This window comes from Equus caballus, chromosome 7, assembly GCF_041296265.1.
Source record: "Equus caballus isolate H_3958 breed thoroughbred chromosome 7, TB-T2T, whole genome shotgun sequence".
NCBI classification, from domain to species: domain Eukaryota; kingdom Metazoa; phylum Chordata; class Mammalia; order Perissodactyla; family Equidae; genus Equus; species Equus caballus.
The window spans coordinates 5,770,246-5,789,925 of NC_091690.1; the positions used below are offsets into that span (position 1 = coordinate 5,770,246).

General features: G+C 52.7%; 1 non-coding gene across 1 annotated transcript; it reads left to right on the top strand.

The window, feature by feature from the left end:
- The first annotated feature begins 294 nt into the window (after positions 1 to 294).
- LOC111774500 (U6 spliceosomal RNA) lies at positions 295 to 402 on the top strand. The gene has a single exon (XR_002809502.2). It is a non-coding gene; the product is annotated as a U6 spliceosomal RNA (small nuclear RNA).
- The last annotated feature ends 19,278 nt before the right edge of the window (positions 403 to 19,680 follow it).

The window sequence follows — 19,680 nt, forward strand, 5'->3', positions numbered from 1 at the left end:
CCATGTCCGCACCTGGGATCCAAACCTGTGAACCCCAGGCCACCTAAGTGGAATGTGTGAACTTAACCACTGAGCCACCGGGCCGGCCCCCCAGCTAACGTATAATAGCACTGACCAGATGCCAGGCTCTGTGCTAAATGCAGTCCGAGCATTTTCCCATTTAAGTCTTCCAACGGTCTTATGTGGGTAGAGTCTTACTTTCCTATTTCTGCAGAACAAGTCACCACAAACTTAGCAGCTTAAATTAACACCTATTTAGCATCTCACAGTTCTGGAGGCCAGAAGTCTGGCTGGGTGCTCGCTTCGGCGACACATACACTGACATTGGAACAAGACAGAGAAGATTAGGACAGCCCCCTGCATAAAGATGACACGCAAATTTACGAAGCATTCCGTAGTTTTATGACAATGGGCATATGATTGACAAAAGTGTACTGAACACTTAAAAATTGGTTAAGAGCTCCCCTCTCTCTTTCCAAGCTGGGAAGAGAGCCCTCACCAAGGACCGAATCTGCTGGCACCTTGGTCTTGGACCTCCCAGCCTCCAGAACTGTGAGAAACAGATGTCTGTGATTAAGCCACTCGGTCTGTGGTGTTCTGTTAGCGCAGCCCGAACTGCCTAAGACAGTCGGTCCTACCCCATCAGTGGACCAAGCTGCGTGCCCAACGCTGCCTGGAGTGGTGGCAGGGTGCAGGGACCCCGCCACCACTGTTCGGTGAGTGTGCACTGGATGGGCTGGGCATGGTCCCTGGCAAGGCCAGGAGCAGCATACGATGGAGACGCTCCAGGAGCCGCCCTCTGGAGAAGCATCCAGAAAGCTGGGAGTGAATCTGTGGTGCTCATCCAGGAAGGGCAAGATTTGGGGTTAGGATGATCACAAATTGGCCCAAAACATAATGGCTTGACAGAGAGCAGAGTGGGGGTTGCTGGGGATCCCAGCAGGGAGATATTGGTCAATGGGTGTAAAGTCTTAGATGGCAAGATAAACAAGTTCAAGGGCTCTGCCACGCAACACAACACCTCTAGTTAATAAGACTGTATTGTGTACTTGAAAAATTTGTAAAGAGGGTAGATCTCATGTTGGGTGTTCTTACCTCCGCCCAGAAAGCCCCCCAAAATGAAGGCACACGAGGAAACCTTGGAAGTGATGGATGTGTTCATTACCTCGATTGTGGCGATGGTGCCGCGGGTGTATGTGGATGTCCAAACTCGCCTGATTGTACCCATTCAATATGCGCAGGTTTTGTATATCAGTTATACCTTGTTAAAGCTGTTTTAAAAATGTAACGGCTTCAGACAACAAATATGTACACTCTCACAGTTTCTGTGGCTCAGGAATCCGGGTGGGCCCCAGCTGGTCCTCTGGTCCCGGGTGTCCTACAAGTTTGTGGTCAAGCTGTGGGTGGGGCTGTAATCGTCTCGAGGCCCAACTGGGGAGGTTCTGCTCCAAGATCACTCAGTGGCCGTTGGCAGCATTCAGTCCTTTCCGGGCTGTCGCATGAAGGGCCTCAGTTTCTTACAGTCCGCTGACTAGTGGCTCTCGTCAGTTTTTGCCACGCGTGCCTATGGCAGCTTCCAACATGGCAGCCAGCTTCTACCCGAGGGTGCAGGAGAGGACCAGCAAGACGGAAGGGGCAGTCTTTGGTAACCCGGTCTCGGCTGTGACATCCATCACATTTGTCATATTCTGTTAGTTAAAATGGACTAGGTCCTGCCCACACTCAAGGGGAGAGGCTCCGACGAGAGCATAAATATAGGAGGTGGGGGTTATGGTGACCACTTTAAAGACTGCCCTGCCCCCCATCCACGTCCCTCAGGCAATCAGGGATAACTCAAGCTTTATCCGTTATAATTGCACCATAGCAGAACCTGGGACGTAGGCAGTTTCCATCTTTTTGTACTTAGAGATATCCTTCTTGAACTATGTAGTTAGCATTTTTTGTTCCTGTTCCTTGAAAACTGGAAGCAAAAAAGGCTCATATGAGCCATGACTAGTTATGTTGATGGCTTGTGCTCTTAACAGGATGTAATATGATGAGAAGGGCCCTTCTCCTCTGTGGGCCTGCTCCCCATCACCCCAGGCTAACCGGGAGAAAACCATCAGACAAAACCAACTGACAGAGAATTTATAAAATTCCCACCCAGGCCTCCTTAAAACTGTCAAGGTCACCAAAAACAAGGAAAGTCTGAGAAACCATCCCGGCCCAGAGGAGCCTAAGGACACATGACAGTGAAATGTTACATGGGCTCCTGGGGCAGAGAAAGGACATTAGAGGAAATTCAAGAAAATCTGAATAAAGCCTGGACTTTAGTGAATTATAAGGTATCAGCATTGGTTCATTAATTGTAACAAATGTCCCATACTAATCAAGGTATTGCTAATAGGGGGAATGCTGTGGGGGACACGAGAATTCTCTGTACCATCTTTGCAATTTTTCTATAAATCTAACTGTTCTAAAATAGAAAGCTAATTTTTAAAAAAACCTACTTGCTATTTGTACGGTGTAAACTTTGGTATACAAATTAATTATTTCATTAATCACAACATTCACATCCTCTGTGTCATTTTTTATGAATAGATGCATAAATTTAATATATTGATCTTCACTAAACAGTACTGTATTCTCAACATAGAATTGATTAAAAAACAATTAGCGACTCTTTTTTTTTTTTTTTTTTTTGAGGAAGATTAGCCCTGAGCTAACATCTGCTGCCAATCGTCCTCTTTTTGCTGAGGAAGACTGGCCCTGAACTAACATCCATGCCCATCTTCCTCTACTTTATATGTGGGACGCCTACCACAGCATGGCTTGTCAAGCGGTGCCATGTCCGCAGCTAGGATCCGAACCGGTGAACCCCGGGCCACCAAAGCAGAACGTGCGCACTTAACTGCTGTGCCACGGCCCCCCCCAACTTCTTTCTTTTTTTTAATATGAAACTATTTTTTAGAGCAGTTTTAGGTTCATGGCAAAATTGAGTGAAAAGTACAAGGAGTTCCCATATACTATCCCCCCCCAGCATTCCTCACGATCAACATGGCGCCAGAGTGGGACATTTCTTACAACCGATGAACCTATGTGGACACGTCATTGTCACCTGAGTCCATAGCTGACATTGGGGTTCACTCTTATTTTATTCTTTTTTTTTTTTAAAGATAGTCACCTGAGCTAACAACTGTTGCCAATCTTCTTTTTTTCCTCCCCTAATCTCCCCAGTACATAGTTGTATATTTTTTAGGGGGACACCCTCTCAACCTGGTCCGCACCCAGGATCTGAACCGGTGAAACCCTGGGCCACCGCAGCGGAGTGCGCAAACTTAACCACTTGGCCTCGGGGCCGGCCCCAATATTCCTTTTTTTTTTTTTTTTTAAGATACGCTTTTTTGGGGGTGGGGTGGGGAGGAAGATTGGCCCTGAGCTAACATCTGGTGCCAATCTTCCTCTTTTCTTTTTTCCTCCCCAGAGCCCCAGTATATAGTTGTATATTCTAGTTGTAGGTCCTTTTAATTTTTCTAAGTGGCATGCCACCACAGCCTGGCTTGATGAGCCATGTGTACGTCCACACCCAGGATCAGAACCAGCAAACCCCAGGCTGCCGAAGCAGAGTGCACGAACTTAACCACTAGGCAACCGGGCCAGCCCCTAGGGCTCACTCTTGGTGTTGTACATTCTAGGGTTTGGATGAGCGTATAATGACACGTGTTCATCATTACTGTGTCATAGAGAGTATTTTCACTGCCCTGAAAATCCTCTGTGCTCCACCTGTTCCTCCCTCCCCCAGCCCCGGGCAGCCACTGATCTTTCACTGTCTCCGTCGTTCTGCCTTTTCCAGAATGTCATAGAATTGGAATCATCCAGGATGTGGCCTCTTCAGATCAGCTTCTTTCACTCAGTCATACGCATTTAAGGTTCCTCCATGTCTTGTCATGGCTTGAGAGCTCATTTCTTTTTAGCGCTGACCAAAATCCCATTGCCTGGGTGTCCCACAGTCTGTCTGTCCGCTCACCTGCTGAAGGGCATCTTGGGTGCTTCCACATTTTGGCGATTATGACTAAAGCTGCTAGAAACATCCGTGTGCAGGTGTTTGTGTGGCTGTAAACTTCATCTGGATACGTACTGAGGAGCGCGATCCTGGATCGCTCATCTCTTTTTCTGACACTCAATTTACCAAAGGATGATATTCAATTCTCATTGCAATTACATTTCTGTCAATTTCTGCCATTCCTAACATAATGTTTTTCATTTTGTCTTTTTGTGAAGCATATAGGTTTCGTAATGCCACATCTCCAATGTCATTGTAATGTTCACCCTTATATAACCTAGTTCATCTTTTTTGACCTAAATGATATTTATTCTAGTATTAAGATTGCCAACCAGATAATCTTCATAACAATAACAGCTGCGACTTATTGAGCTCTCACTGGGCCGGGCAGGATGCCAACTGTCCATGGACTGGCTTAGTTAGGCCCTTTTTGACTATAAAGAACCGGAATGAGGGAGACGGGCGTCTGACCAGCCCTTGTGGGCAGAAATGGACACTCCCTCCGGCCTCACGGAGACTAGACCAGGTCGTGGGCACATCCTTAGCAAGACTGCTGCCTCCGGCTGACTCTTCTTCCTGCTCCCTTTCTCCCAGGGACCCCCTTAACGGCCCTTATGGGCTGAATGGTGTCCCCAAGTCCATATGTTGAAGCACTAACCCCCCGCACCTCAGAATGTGACTGCCTTTGGAGATGCGCCTTGAAAGTGATAATTAAGTTAAAATCAGGTCGTTAGGGTGGGCCCCTATGTGGTACGACCGGTGTCCTTATAAGAAGAGGAGATGAGGACACAGACACGCTCGGAGGAAAGCCCATGTGTGGACACAGGAAGGAGATGGCCGGCTACACACCGAGGAGAGAGGCCTCAGGAGACACCGACCCTGCCGACACCTTGATCGTGGACGTCCAGCCTCCGGAGCCATTATTGTGTAAGCGGCCCAGTCTGTGGGACTTTGTGGGGGCAGCCCCTGCAGAGTCACACAGTAGACCCTCTGCCTCATCCCTCGGGCTCAGAGCCCCGGCCCACGCCCAGTTTCGGCTGCCCACAGGCCTCCGCCATCTGTCGGCCTTCTGTGTGGCTTCCTGCCCACTCCGCTGCCTCCTCTCCCTGGCTGACTCTCCTCCATCTCCTGTTCTCTCTCTCGAGGGATATTAATAGCTGCTGGCACCGGTGGCGCACCTCCTCTCTTCCAGACAGTGGGCTCGGCTCTGGGGAGTGGTGTCTTATTTAGCGCCATCCCACAAGCCTCTGGGGCGGATGCTATCATTAGCCCTCTCACACAGACAGGTGCCCAAAGCTTGTAGAGGGGAAGGAAGTTGCCCACAGCCATGCGACCAGTGCTGAAAAGAGAATCTGGCTGACCCGGCCACAGCACAGACCTCTGGCCTGTTGGCCATGTGTGGGCAGGGCCACCTGGCAGAAAGGCTGGGCATATGGCAGGCCTTGAATGTTTCTTAAAATCTGTGAAGCTGGGGGCCAGCCCAGTGGCTCAGCGGTTAAGTTCACACATTCTGATTCGGTGGCCCAGGGTTCGCTGGTTCAGATCCCAGGTGCAGACCTACACACCACTCATCAAGCCATGCTGTGGCAGGTGTCCCACATATAAAGTAGAGGAAGATGGGCATGAGTGTTAGCTCAGGGCCAGTCTTCCTCAGCAAAAAAAAAAAAAAAAAAAAAGAGGAGGATTGGCAGCAGGTGTTAGCTTTAGGCTAATCTTCCTCAAAAGATAAAAAATAAAAAAAAAAATCTGTGAAGCTGGTGGTATTAGTCCCTATTTTCTGGGCAAGGAAGCAAAGGACTGCAGAAGCTAAGGAACTCAAATGCTATGACGGGCGAAATTGGAGGTGTCGTCCAGAAGCTGTAAGGGCAGCTAGACTCTTGGAAGCCTGCCTCAGGAAGGGATGACACAAGCCGGGGGTGCCGCCAGAATGTTTCAGGGCAAGGGAACGGCCTGTGGAAATGCCAGGGGCGCGAAAGGGCTTAGCTGGAAAACTTGGGTGGGGACCAGACCTTGGGGGTCGCACAAGCCGGGAGCTGTTGGAGACCTTGAAACGGGGCGTGAGGGGTGTTGTTGAAGCCATACAGACAGTTCTGTTTTGTGGCAGTGAGGGGCCACTCTGGGCGTTAGGAGAGAGACCACGGCGTCCTGAACTAGGGGACTTGGCAGGTGGGCCCACTGGGAAGCCAGGGGGCCGAGTGGCCAGGACTCAGCGACTGCGTCATGTGGAAATCTGCTTGTCATGGGGCAGGGTGGGCGGCACAGCCCATCCTTGAACCACCCGGCTTTCGGCCTCCAGGAGCACAGAGCAGTTGCCCACCGTGCAGGGCCCACAGCAGGTGGCGATCGGGAGGGGCTTCCAGCTTCTCTGCTGGCCCTCTGTCCCCCACTCCCTGGGGGCCTCCTTCTCCTAGCCAGTGGGACCCTCTCCCACTTTGGGACCTCATCTCTCTTCTCAAGCTTATTCGCGCTCATCGGAACCCAGGTGGGACCCGAGTGGAATAGTCAGTAAGCACCAATGCAGCCCCTCGAAGGAAATCAAGCCTTTGCAAGACCAGGCTGGGCCTCTCAGCAGTCAGCAGGGCTGACTTCGGGGGCCCTTGCAAACGTTTCCGTTTCTTTTGAAATTAGATGGAAAAACCCCCATCATCCAGCTGGATTATATTCATCTTTACGCCAACGCAGTTGTACAATATCATTTTTAATTTGTTTTTCTTCAAAAGATGGGCCCTGAGCTAACCTCTGTTGCCAACTTTTTTTTTTCTTCTTCTCCCCAAAGCCCCCCAGCACATAGCTGTATATTCTAGTTGTAGGTCCTTCTGGCTCTGCCATGTGGGACGCCGCCTCAGCATGGCCTGACGAGCGGTGCTAGGTCCACACCCAGGATCTGAACCAGTGAAGCTGAAGCTGGTGGCATTAGTCCCCACTTTCTAGGCAAGGCAGCAAAGGACTCCAGAAGCTAAGGAACTCAAATGCTATGACGGGCGAAATCGGAGGTATTTTCCAGAAGCTGTAAGGGCAGCTAGACTCTTGAATGTCTGCTTCAGGAAGGGATGACACAAGCCAGGGGTGACGTCGGAATGTTTCAGTGCGTGGGGGTGACGCTGGATGTTTCAGTGGAGGGAACGGGGCCGCCAGTGTGGAGCACGAACTTAACCACTCAGCCACGGGCCTGGCCCTCTAATTTTTTTTTTTTTTTGAGGAAGATCAGCCCTGAGCTAACTGCTGCCAATCCTCCTCTTTTTGCTGAGGAAGACTGGCCCTGAGCTAACATCCATGCCCATCTTCCTCCACTTTATATGTGGGACGCCTGCCACAGCATGGCTTGCCAAGCCGTGCCGTGTCCGCACCCGGGATCCAAACCGGTGAACCCCGGGCCACCGAAGCAGAACGTGCGCACTTAACTGCTGTGCCACCAGGCCGGCTCTCTAATTTGTTTTTTATATGGAGGATGAGACCCATGAAGGCAAAGCCTGGGGCCCATGAAAGGCACAATGGGGTGTGTTTTTAGCTTATTTCTTGGGCCTTATCAAGCTAGGGTCCGTCTCTTCAGTCTTGGGTGCAATTATCAACCCCCTGTCTGTTACCATGAGCTTTTCAGAAAGGGAAGATGGGGCGGGGAGAAGAGAGAACAAGCAGTGGGACGGAAGAGATGTCTGCACACCCACGTTCATAGCCGCGTGATTCACAATATCCGAAAGGCGGAAGCAACCCAAGTGTCCATCAACAGATGAATGGATAAACAAAATGTGGTCCATCCATACAACAGAATATTTATTCAGCCATAACAAAGAAGGAGGTTCTGTTTTTTTGTTTTTGTCTTTGGTGAGGAAGACTGGCCCTGAGCTAACATCTGTGCCCATCTTCCTCTATTTTGTAAGTGGGATGCTGCCACAGCACGGCTTGACAAGTGGTGCGTGGGATCCGAACCCACAAACCCCAGGCTGCTGAAGCAAAGTGTGTGAACTTAACCACTATGCCATTGGGCCGGCCCCCGGAAGAGTGAAGTTCTGCAACATGGATGATCCTGAAAACATTTGCTAAGTGAAATAAGCCAACAGTTTCTGAAACGCATGGAGCCCCACACGCAGAGGGCCATTCCCCTCCCAGCGTGTGAGTGGGCTTCACACACAGATGTGACGGCCTCGCCCCCGCTGCTGAAAATACCTTATGATACACAGATCCACAGGTTTTCTTGAATGTGCACAGAGGACTCTGAAGGGACGCCCACAGGCAGCTCGAGGAAGGAGAGCTGGGTGGCTGGGAAACCTGAGACGGGGGGGGGGGGTGTTTCATTCAAGGGTCTCTGCACCTTGTAGGTTTTGAACATGACTATTAAAAATAAACATGGCGGGGGCTATCCTTGTGGCTCAGCGGTTAAGTTCGCATGTTCTGCTTTGGCGGCCTGGGGTTCGCCGGTTCGGATCCCGGGTACAGACATGGCACCACTTGGCACGCCATGCTGTGGTAGGCGTCCCACGTATAAAGTGGAGGAAGACGGGCACGGATGTGAGCTCAGGGCCAGTCTTCCTCAGCAAAAAGAGGAGGATTGGCCACAGATGTTAGCTCAGGGCTAATCTTCCTCAGACACACACAAAATGGTTAAAGTGACAAATTTTATGTCTTACCACAATAAAAAATTAATAAGTGTGATTATAATAATAAAAAAAAGACCCAGGGGCCAGATGGGCCCTATGACCCTGGGCAAAGCATTTCACCTCTGGGTGCCCCAGGCTGCAGACCTGTAAACTGGGCAGACTAGGCCCCGGGTGTGGCTGGCCCAGCTGCGTTGTGCTCTGCATTTGGAGCAGGGTGACGGGATCAGCTTCTCGAGCTGCCCTGTCCCTGGGGGTGGGGAAGGGAAGCACGTTCCAAGGGGTTTTAAAACGTCGGTTTATTATTATTTGATTATGATGAGGCCAACAGATCAGGAGACCATGGCCATTGAAAAGACACTTTGTTACTCACAGATCCCAAGAAGTGGGGGCACACACACCGGGCAGGGCCACACGGGGAAGCACCAGGGTGGGTCAGGGGGCAGAGGGAGGGGGGAGGTGGGCAGGGGACTTTTCTGTGGTTTTTGTAGGAAGGAACAGGCGAGGCAGGGTAAGCAGGCTTGGGATGGGCTAGTCTGAACGATCCCAGTGGCTCTGGGGTGTGGACTCTGTCCCTGGTTGTCTGGCACCTGGCCCTGGGTGATCAGGGCATGGGAGGGCGGCCCTGAGTGTGAGAGCCCCAGAGAGGAGGGCCTTGGGGTGTGGGCTCTGGATTGGTTGGTTTGCCCATGAAAGGCACACTTTTTGGCAAACCGCTGTCTCTAGAAATTAGCCAGTTCTGGGAGGGTCGCTCTGCCAGATCAGCAAGGTCCCCGGATGTCAAAGCATCAGGAGACAGACAATAAAGGACACGGCTAATACGCAAGGAAAAGGAGCGGTGTAGCCAAAGGGCAGAGACGGCAAGGCTGGAGCAGGACCGGGGGCTGGGAGTCACCCTCCCATCGGGAAACGGCCGATTCCAAGACACGGATGAAGTGGGAGGTTGCGTCCTCAATGCCGGGCCCCCTCTCTCCCTCCCACGCCCCCCACCTTTGAGCCTTCTCTGGAATGGAAGGGTAGAGGGCATTGCTAGGACCAAGCTTGGGGGCCTGGATGACCATGCCAGCACTGCAGGAGCTCTGTCTTCCTTAGGCTTCTGGAACATTCAGCCACATCTGCCGATGGAGCCGCCCCAGGAGCCCTGCCCCCCTGCCCTCAGCTCCTCCTGTCCTGCTCCGCCAGTGGCTTCTCACTCCTCGTCCCTCCTCATGCCACGAAATCCCCGACGTCCCTTGACCGCATCCATCCAGACTCGGCCCGTCTGCTGTGCCTTCTCGTGGCTCCCCGTTCTTCACGGGCGTCGACCTCGCTGGTGGGTCTTCGCACGTGCGGTTGTTTCTTGTGTCTTTCCCATGAGGCCAGCGCCCCTCTAACGATCCGTCGTGAAGGGTCAAGCTTTCATCTTTGCCTCTTTCAAAATTTCCAACCTGCTGTGGTTCTGCTGTGCGTGGCAGGGATGCAGCCGGGAGGACGCTGAGTGACTCTGATGAGACCCAAATTGGTTTAGACCCTGGGCGAGGGGCCACGTCCATTGAGTATGCCCTTGGATGTCGCGACAACGTCAAACTGCTTCACACCTTTCTAAACAGTTCTGCTCGAATCCTGCGCCTGCCTTGTTGTGGGTCGAGCTTGACCAGTGTCGCGTGTGCTCTGTGAGGACAGGGACTGCCCTTTGGGCTCATCTTTGGACCCTCAGGACTCGCACACAGGAGGCTGCTGTGGGGGGAGTGGTGTTCCCCACAAATTACATGTTTGCAGTCCTGACCCGCAGCCCCTCAGAGTGGGACCTTCCTGGGAAGTAGGGTCATTGCAGATGTAATGAGTTAAGATGAGGTCACACTGGAGCAGGGTGGCCTCAAATCCAGTGTGACTGGTGTCCTTATAAAAAGGGGAATTGGACGCAGAGACGCACAGGGAGAACGCCACGTGAAGATGAAGGCAGAGATCCATGGGAGGCTACGAGAAGCCAGGGACCGCCAATGATGGCCAGCAACCGTGAGAGGCTGGGGGACAGACATGGAACAGATTCTCCCTCACGCCCTCAGAAGGAGCCAACCCTGCAGGGACATTCCTCCGGGACTTCCAGACTCCAGAGCTGCGAGATGAGAAATGTCCATTGTTTGAGCCACGCTAGCAACGAACACACGGATCTTCAGTTCATATCTGCTGGAAGTGTGCCAGCCAACCTATTGAAGTGCTGAGGGGGACACCCCTGTGGGCTGAGCACCCACGATCAGGTCAGCTGGTCTATCGCACGTGTCCAACTCTCGGCAGCTGAAAGTCCTAAGAGGATTTCTGTTTTTCAATCGAGGTGAAATTCACATAACAGAAAATTCACCATTTTCAAGTGAATGAATCAGTGGTATTTTGATTAATTTTTTTTTTTTGAGGAAGATTAGCCCTGAGCTAACATCTGCTGCCAATCCTCCTCTTTTTGCTGAGGAAGACTGGCTCTGAGCTGACATCCGTGCCCATCTTCCTCTACTTTATATGTGGGACGCCTACCACAACATGGCTTGCCAAGCAGTGCCATGTCCACACCCGGGATCCGAACCGGCGAACCTTGGTCCGCCGAAACGAAACGTGTGCACTTAACCACTGCGCCACCGGGCCAGCCCCTCAGTGGTATTTTGTGCATTCACATTGTTGTGTAACCACTACTTCTATCTAGTTCTAAAACATTTTCATCAACCCAAAAGGAGACCCTGGACTCATTAATCAGTTGCACCCAGTCTTTCCTCCTCCAGCCTCTGGCAACAACTTAACTTTCTGTGGATTTACCTGTTCTGGACATTTCATATAAATCGAATCATGCAACATGTGATGTTTTGTGTCTGGCTTCTTTCCTTTAACATATTTTCTAGGTTCCTCCGTGCATGTATCAGGTCTCAGTTCCTTTTGATGGCTGAATAATATTCCATTGTATGGATACCCCACAATCTGCTTACATTCATGTGTTAATGGACTGACTGCTCTAAAATGTTTCACGTGGTGAATATGTGTGGATTGAATAAAAGAATCGTTGGGGGGCCGGCCCCGTGGCCAAGTGGTTAAGTTTGTGCGCTCTGCTTCGGTGGTCCAGGGTTTTGCCGGTTCGGATCCTGGGCGTGGACATGGCACCGCTCATCAGGCCATGCTGAGGCGGCGTCCCACATAGCACAACCAGAAGGACCTACAACTAGAATATATAACTATGTACCAGGGGGCTTTGGGGAGAAGAAGAAGGAAAAAAAAAAGAAGATTGGCCACAGTTGTTAGATTAGGTGCCAACCTTAAAAAAAAAAAGAGTGGTTGGAAGGGTAGACACTAAGGATGAGTGAACTGGGGGGACAGAGGCCCAGGCCCGGCTGCCCTCTGTCGGGGCCAGGAGTCCAGTGGGGAGTCTGGATCAGCCGTGGGAGCGTGGGAGAGGAGGGGCGTGGCCTCGGTGATGGAGGGCGCGATGCGGAAAGAAGCAGCTTCATCCTGAGGGTGGGAGCATGTGGGAGAGTGTGGGGCTGGGGTTGCTGGCGGGGAGTACCCAGGTGGCAGAGAAGACAGACAGACAGCGGCCCAGAAACCCTCCGACGTGATGAGAGAGTGGATCCCAGCTGGGAGCAGACCTGGACACACCGTCCAAAGGGAACAGCTCCTTCTCTAGCCGAGGGAGCTGCACTGGGCTGCGGGCTTCCTGCCTCCAGGGGCGCAGGGCCGGGGCTGACGGCGGCAGAGGTCCCCAGGTTGGGTTGGGACCCCAGAAGGGGCAGCGCTCCACTGTGACACTCGGGTCAGGTGAGGGTGGAGGCCGGAGTTCTGCCCTTGGAACCACATGTTCAGTGGCAATAAGCACATTCACGGTGTTGTGCAACCATCCCCACCATCCATCTCTGGAACTTTTTTTTTAAGGATTTCATTTTTTTTTTTCCTTTTTCTCCCCAAAGCCCCCCCGGTACATAGTTGTATATTCTTCGTTGTGGGTCCTTCTAGTTGTGGCATGTGGGATGCTGCCTCAGCGTGGTTTGAAGAGCAGTGCCATGTCCGTGCCCAGGATTTGAACCAACAAAACACTGGGCCGCTTGCAGCGGAGCGCTCGAACTTAACCACTTGGCCACGGGGCCAGCCCCGAATCTCCGGAAGTTTTCATCGTCCCAAACTGAGACTCTGTCCCCATGAAACACTGACTCCCCCGCCCCCTCCCCCAGTCCCTGGCCTCCCATCCACTTTCTGTCTCTATGGATGTGACTCCTATGGGGACCTCCTATGAGTGGGATCACACAGTGTTTGTCCTTCTGTGTCTGGCTCATGTCACTGAGCATCACGTCCTCAAGATTCATCCACATTGTAGCAGGTGTCAGGATCTCCTTCCTTTTCAGGGCTGAATAATATTCCATCGTATGGATATAATAGATTTTGTTTATCTGAAGTTCTTAATAATTTTCGAACAAGGGGTCCCTCATTTTCATTCTGCAGCAGCCCCCCAAAATTATGTAGCCCATCCTGCTGGCCAGTAAATCCAGCAGGAGAAATCCTCCTAGGCCATGCGACAGCGTGCTCTGTCTCCTCTTCTCTGAAACTCACTCCGGGGAACTCGGGGGCGGGCGTGGGGGGCAAATGACGAACCCTGCCATGCACCGCTCTGGGGAAGAACTCAAGACCCAACGACAAACCCTCTTATGGGTTGAATTGTGTCCCCTGAGAAAGAGGCATTGGAGTCCTAGACCCCAGGACCTCAGAGTGTGGCCTGATTTGCAAATGGAGTCTTTACAGAGGTGATGGAGAGGAGGTTGTTAGGGTGGGCCCCGATCCAACAGGACCAGTGTCATAAAAAGGAGAAATGTGGACCCAGACAGACATGCACGGAGGGGAGACGGCTGCATGGCTGGATAGATGCACATACAAGCCAAGGAATGCCACCCCTTCCTCTGAGAGTCACACGGGGCGGGCACAGGGTCACTAGGGCCGTCAGCCTCAGAGCCCCCAGGGCTGTGTGAATCCATCTGCCTGCCTGCTGGATGCTGGGGGCGGCTAGGATGTCCTTGGCCTCCTCCTCCCTCTGTCCCCAGCCTCCACCATCCTCCCGACGTGCTGCCCACTGCTTTCAGGCTGATGCCTGGCTTTTTAAGGATCTAACCCACGCCAGGCACGGAGAAATTTAAAGGGCCTGGAACGGCGGGAAGGAGAGAGAGGAGAGAAGGGGTGGGGGTCCACACACATCCTCTCTTTAAATTCAAAATGATTAAGATGGCATCTTCCTGAGGCAAAGGGTTTAAAAACAACCTGCTAAACACTGAAATTTTCTTTTTTTTCTTCGGTCACAAAAGCAGATGAATGGAATGTTGTAAGATGAAAAAAATTACCAAAAAAAAAAAAAGAACCAGGGGCCAGCCCGGGTGGCGTAGTGGTAAAGTTCACGTGCTCTGCTTCGGTGGCCCGGGGTTCACAGGTTCGGGTCCTGGGGGCAGACCTAGCACCGCTTATCAAGCCATGCTGTGGTGGCGTCCCACATATAAAGTAGAGGACGATTGGGACAGATGTTAGCTCAGGGCCCATCTTCCTCACCAAAAAAAATAAATAAAAATCAGAAAGCCTATTTAAGGTCTATATCTTTCTTTTTCTGTGGGTCTGGGCCCTGGCTGCCTCCACAATCAATCAATCGTCTTCCTCCTATTTCATCTTCGCTATCCACGCAGTATTTTGATACCTCCATCTTGGATGTATCATTTTCTAAGATCCCCTTTATCTATTCACTTTTTATTTTCTCCTTGAAACGCCACACTGCGGTCCATTGCTCATCAGCCGCGGCCTCCTCTGTCAGAGGACGTACACCACCGCCAGATGCCCCACGAAAACCCTTTTAGTGGCCTTGTCCCTGCACAGGTCCTGGCCCAGTGCATGGGACCAATAAGAGATGGTGGCCCAGGAGGTGGAATTTAAGCTGAGGAGACCATAAAGGGGGCAAAGCCACTCCCAGCACGGGGAACAGCACGGGCGAGGGCCCAGCATCCCAGACACACGGGCGCCAGTCCCCCTTGCCTGCTGGCCTGACCTCGGCATTCGAGGCCTCCACCGCCTTCCCCAGGCCAGCCTGCTGGGGAGACTAATGAACCTTCGAGAGACAGACACACCCCTGTCCCTTCCCCAGAGAGGCCTGTGTGCTCACCTACACCTGCTTTCAGAGCATCTGCCCTGAGATTCTCGTTCCAGCCTGTGTGGCTCTCCCAGGCGAGTCTGTGGCCCCAGGGCAGTGCTCCGGATCCCTGAGGGGTCCCCGTGTGAACTTTCTGGTTGTCACATGTTCTGTATGTCAGGTCTGACCATCCTGATCATGCTGTCCGCCTGGGATGCGGCCATTTTATTTATACGGATGAAGGAGAAAGCTTCCACTCACTGTGGGTGAGAGCTGGCTTAGCAAGCCCCCCATGCTGGATCCAGAGTCCTCCCCGAGGGGCCCTGGTGCTCCAGACCCTGCACAGACTGATTCTGGGGCCTCACTCCCCCTGGCCGTCTGCACCCCGCAGTGGCTGGCCATTTGGCATGGGTCGGGGGTGCGTGGTTTGCACTGTGGTGCCACAAGCCCTCCTATGCGGCTTGACTGACAGAGAGAGGGGTCTTCGCGCCTGCGACACCACACTGGCTCCCCTCCCAATGCCTCAGCACTGTGCCCACCCCCACCTCTTGCCCTGGGTCCCTCCAACTGGAAAGGACCCTTCAGCAGCCCGTCCCGAGCCCTGGTCCCTCCATGCCCGAGCAGCGGCTCTGCTCTCTGAGCCTCGGTTTCCTCTGCGACCCCAGCTCTCGCGCCCCAGGACCCAGATGCTGCCACCTTCAGACTCTCCGGGCCCCTCACCAGCTCCTTCAACTGGGGAAAATCCATCAGACAGAATGCAGCCCTTGGAGTGAAGGGGGAAGGCAGAGTGTGAAATTCCAGAGTCTTCGAGAAGCCCAAAGGCAACCTGAACACTCCCGACCAGGGGTGGGTGGCAGGCAGGGCTGGCGCGGTGGGCGTGCGACCGTGCAGTCACACGGGGCCCCGAGCTGGGTCTAACGCTCTGCTGTCGCCGTCTTCAAGTTCTCAATACTTTTTAGGACACGAGGCCTACAAATTCCGTCCCAGTTCTGGTGGCAGGTTACGGGGAGCCCTCAGGCTCTTGGGGGACACTGTCCCAGGAGGTCCCAGAGGGAGGGAGCTGGCTGTCTGCTCCCTCTGCGGGGGCTCAAGAGGGATTCCCTTGCTCCCTTGCTGTGGGTGGCTGAACCACCCCCAGAGAACCTGGGGCTGGGTCCTGGGCCCCTGGACTGTGCCCACGGGCACCTGAGCGCCTCCCCACCCCTGTGTGCTTCTGTGGGCAGAGCTCCCCACCTCGAGGAAGCATCGTGCCTCCTCTGTACCTCCAAATTCCCATCCCCGACGGAACCCCAAAATGGACAGTTCAGAGGCACAAAACTAAGGGGCAGCCCAAACCTAGGACGCTCTATACCAAAATGGTAAAGAAAAAAAAAATCACCAGCACTGAATGGCACCCGTTTTCCAACTGGCTAAGCTTCTGTTGTATCATCTGTAAAATGGGTACATGGACAAGGACAATAACAGTGACACCTTCCTTACAGGGCTAGCAGAACGCGAAGTGCTCTGTAAAGCAAACAGCACGGCTAATAAGGGATGGGAGCTGGCATTTCCCACCAGTACTTTCTAGCAACTTCGGGAGCTCCTGGTTAGCTGACTCCCGCTCAGAGGCTGCTGGCCCGAGGCCCTCCCCTGCGGCCCCACATGCCCCAGCCCTCAGCACACCCACGCGGGGGTCTTTGGTTTCTTCTCTTGGACCCCCAGCTGGGTGCTGGGGGAAAGCAAGCTGTTAACTCGGGATCAAGGCTCCCCGCCAGCTTCGGTTTTGCTGGTGGGTTTCCGAGGGCTTCACAGAGCTGGTGGGACAGAAAGCCCGGGGCTGCCAGAGGCTCGCAGCCGCATGCCACCACCGTCTGTCCTGCTCCGAGGGGGCTCCAGGCCAGGGGCAGGGGGTAAGGGGTCAGTCAGCGTGCTCCCCAGTCCCCAGGAAAAAACACGCTCATGTCACACCTCGGTTCTTCTTAATTAAATGCAACCTGTGGCTCTCCAGGACAACACTGCTGTCCATGATTTTTCTCTTTCTCTTCCAGAAATCTTTTTAAGTTGAGCTAAGAAATTATTGAGGTCAAGCAAAGGTAAGGCGTTGTTAAGCACACCCCCGCTTACAGCACCCTCTTAAACCTCTTGCTTTTCAAAGTAAGTCCCTGGACTCTTGGGCTCACCCAGACCTGCCGGAGACCACCCTGCTTTTTCACAAGGCCCCAGGGAGGGGGATGCACACTCCGGTCTGCTCCGAGAAGCCCTGCTCTCCGACGCACGGGAAGGGCTGACACCCAGGGCCCCTCTCCTCCGGCACAGGTGCAGACGGTGCCTGGGACTGCCCGGGCTCCAGGAGCCCTTGCTGGAGGCCCTGCGTGGGACCCCGGGTCTGAGCACCCGAGGGACACCCCTGGAGCCACCTGCAGCTGGCGTCTGGCCCTTCTTCGTCTTCTCTACGAGGGACACGGGCTGGATACGCTGAGCCCTCCGGGGAAGTTGTGGGCCCTTGAGCCACATCTGGGACAGAGGGAGATGAACACAGAACTACAAGACCCCCACACACAAGGAGGAAAACCCGGTGACTTCAGAAGAGGCTACGGAAGCGCCCGGTGGAGGGGACCATCCACAGGTCCCAGCTGAGCCCGCCAGGGGCAGGGAGCGTTGGGGGCTGCTCTCTCTGTGGACCCCAATCTCGCTCCTTGGATGCTTCTGGAATGCCAAGTGGCCTATCTGATCTGTTCTCCTTGACATGAGGATCCTACGGGGTGGGTGTCAGGGACCCCATTTCACAGAGGGGGACTCTGAGGCTTGGAGAGTCAGTGGCTTGGCCGCATCTCACACTGGGGAGTGATAGAGCCGGGATTCAGACCTAAGACTCTGACACTCAGACCTGTGCGCTCCAACCTGCCTCCAGGTGCCTGAGAACTCGCTTTCCCATCCCCAAAGGAGATTAGTGTCAGAAGACCCTCGGAACGGCCACAGGGCTCAGGTGTGGCGAGCAGATGGACAGGCAACGAGCAGGGACAACACACGAGGCCCACAAACCTTTGAACTTGGAGAAGCGGGGGGGGGGGGGGGGGGGGGGGCTCTGGGTCTCCAAGGGGAGGGGCTGGCTCGTGAGTGCATCCAGGGGAGCGGGCAACATCTGGGCAGGGGCAGAGGGCCGCGGGGAAGTGTGTCCCGGTGTCTTCCCCCCATACTCCGGGCTGGGCTGTCCGGGGCTCCCTCCCTCCCCGCGTGGGACAAGACCGTGGCCTGGCACGCAGGGGACAGCTTGGCGGAGGGCGGCCCATGCTCACCTGGGGAGAAGGGAGCCGCGCTTTCCTCAGCGTGGGCTGCGTGTAAGGCACACACCATCACCCCCACACCACCACAGCTCAATGATCCCACTTCATTTATTACCAAAATAGCACACAGTTCCAATCACAGTGAACATACAGTGTTTAACACAAACCTGATACCTGTGGAAAGAAGTCAGGATTCGGACAATCGAGTCGTTTGGAATCGTAAGCGACACCCCAAACCGTCAGCACTCCATACTCCAAAAATACGCTTTTGAGAGGTTTGGAAACTGAATTAAAATGTCTACACAGCTATGAACAATTGTTTAATAAAACTTTTTCATGTTTCCATTACATGTAAATATATCAATTTGGCATCTCTATAAAAACTCTGAAAATGGTGCAAAAGTTTCATTCTCTTTGAGAAAGCCATTGACAAAAAATATTCACACTTCACTAAAATTTTGAAAAATGGTCTTCTTTCAAAGCTTCTTTATTAATCTGAAATCTTCTGGATTATCAAAATCTAGGTTTGCTTTTTCCTCCTAAAACACTAAAGAACATTTATTCACAAGGATAAAAAGGCAAATGGGGGGATGGAAAACTGAGAAGGGCTTTTTTCTTTTCCTGAAAATAATTAAAAAAAAAAAAAAAGCTAGTTACATAAACATCCTCCAAAGAACACAATGAGATTCATTTTATTGTTGACTTTTGGACAGCAGTGTCATACTTTATTGAAAACAAACCCATGTAAAAACAAAGTTAAAATGAAAAATGGTACCTGAAAAATAAATTATTTCATATAAAACAAATCAATAACTTAAAACACACTAATATACAAAACGTCTACCATCTATCGTACAACACGGGAACCGGTTGGTGAAGCGGCCCCCCAGAGCAAGTCACTGTAAACGGAACATCACGCGGTAAAGAGGTGGCCCCCCCGACGGACAGGCCTTCCCTTCTGGTGGAAGGAAATGTCACTGCTCAAACCATCGGTCCCCCTCACTTAGGTCTTTGCGGTGACTTACAAGTAATTTTTTTTTAAAAAAATGACCAAGCGGAAAACTGAACTATGTCATGAAAAGGCTGTGGGAAAATAGAGGATACAGTCATCAGAAGTCAGAGGCGAATGAGAAAGGCTGGAAATGTGGCCCTCGCCTGAGGTCTGGGATTCAAGTTCTGCCGCCACTGTAAGGAAGTGTCTGTTATCCCTGCCACGCGCCAGAAAGCACTGTGACTTCAGCTGGGACCCGGACCTGGGAAGCTGATGAACAGCGGGGCTGCCTCAGGTCCCAAAAGGTGCCTTAAGTCCTGGGAAGATGGAAGAATTTCGGGGGGAGGGTGGGGCTGGGGGATGGGGAACAGAGGCCCTCGGCAGCTCATTCTTAGCGTCTCCTATGTAACCAGGAGGGCTGCATAAAGCACAGAGAAATAAACTCAGGCTGAATCCCATGTGAAATGGAACAGCAGGGTGATGTCAACTCTGATTTTCAAGGTCGACAGCGGACTGGGGTAAGTCACGTCTTTGCGGCAACTTAGACACAAACGGCCCTCGTTTGGAGGCAAAACCAGGATAAGTTATTGCCAATAACAGTCTTCGGATTCGCCTACTTGTCTGGTCCAGCAGGGACCGCCCTGCAGACCCCGGATGCTGGCCGTCCAGCACCAACACCAAGTGCA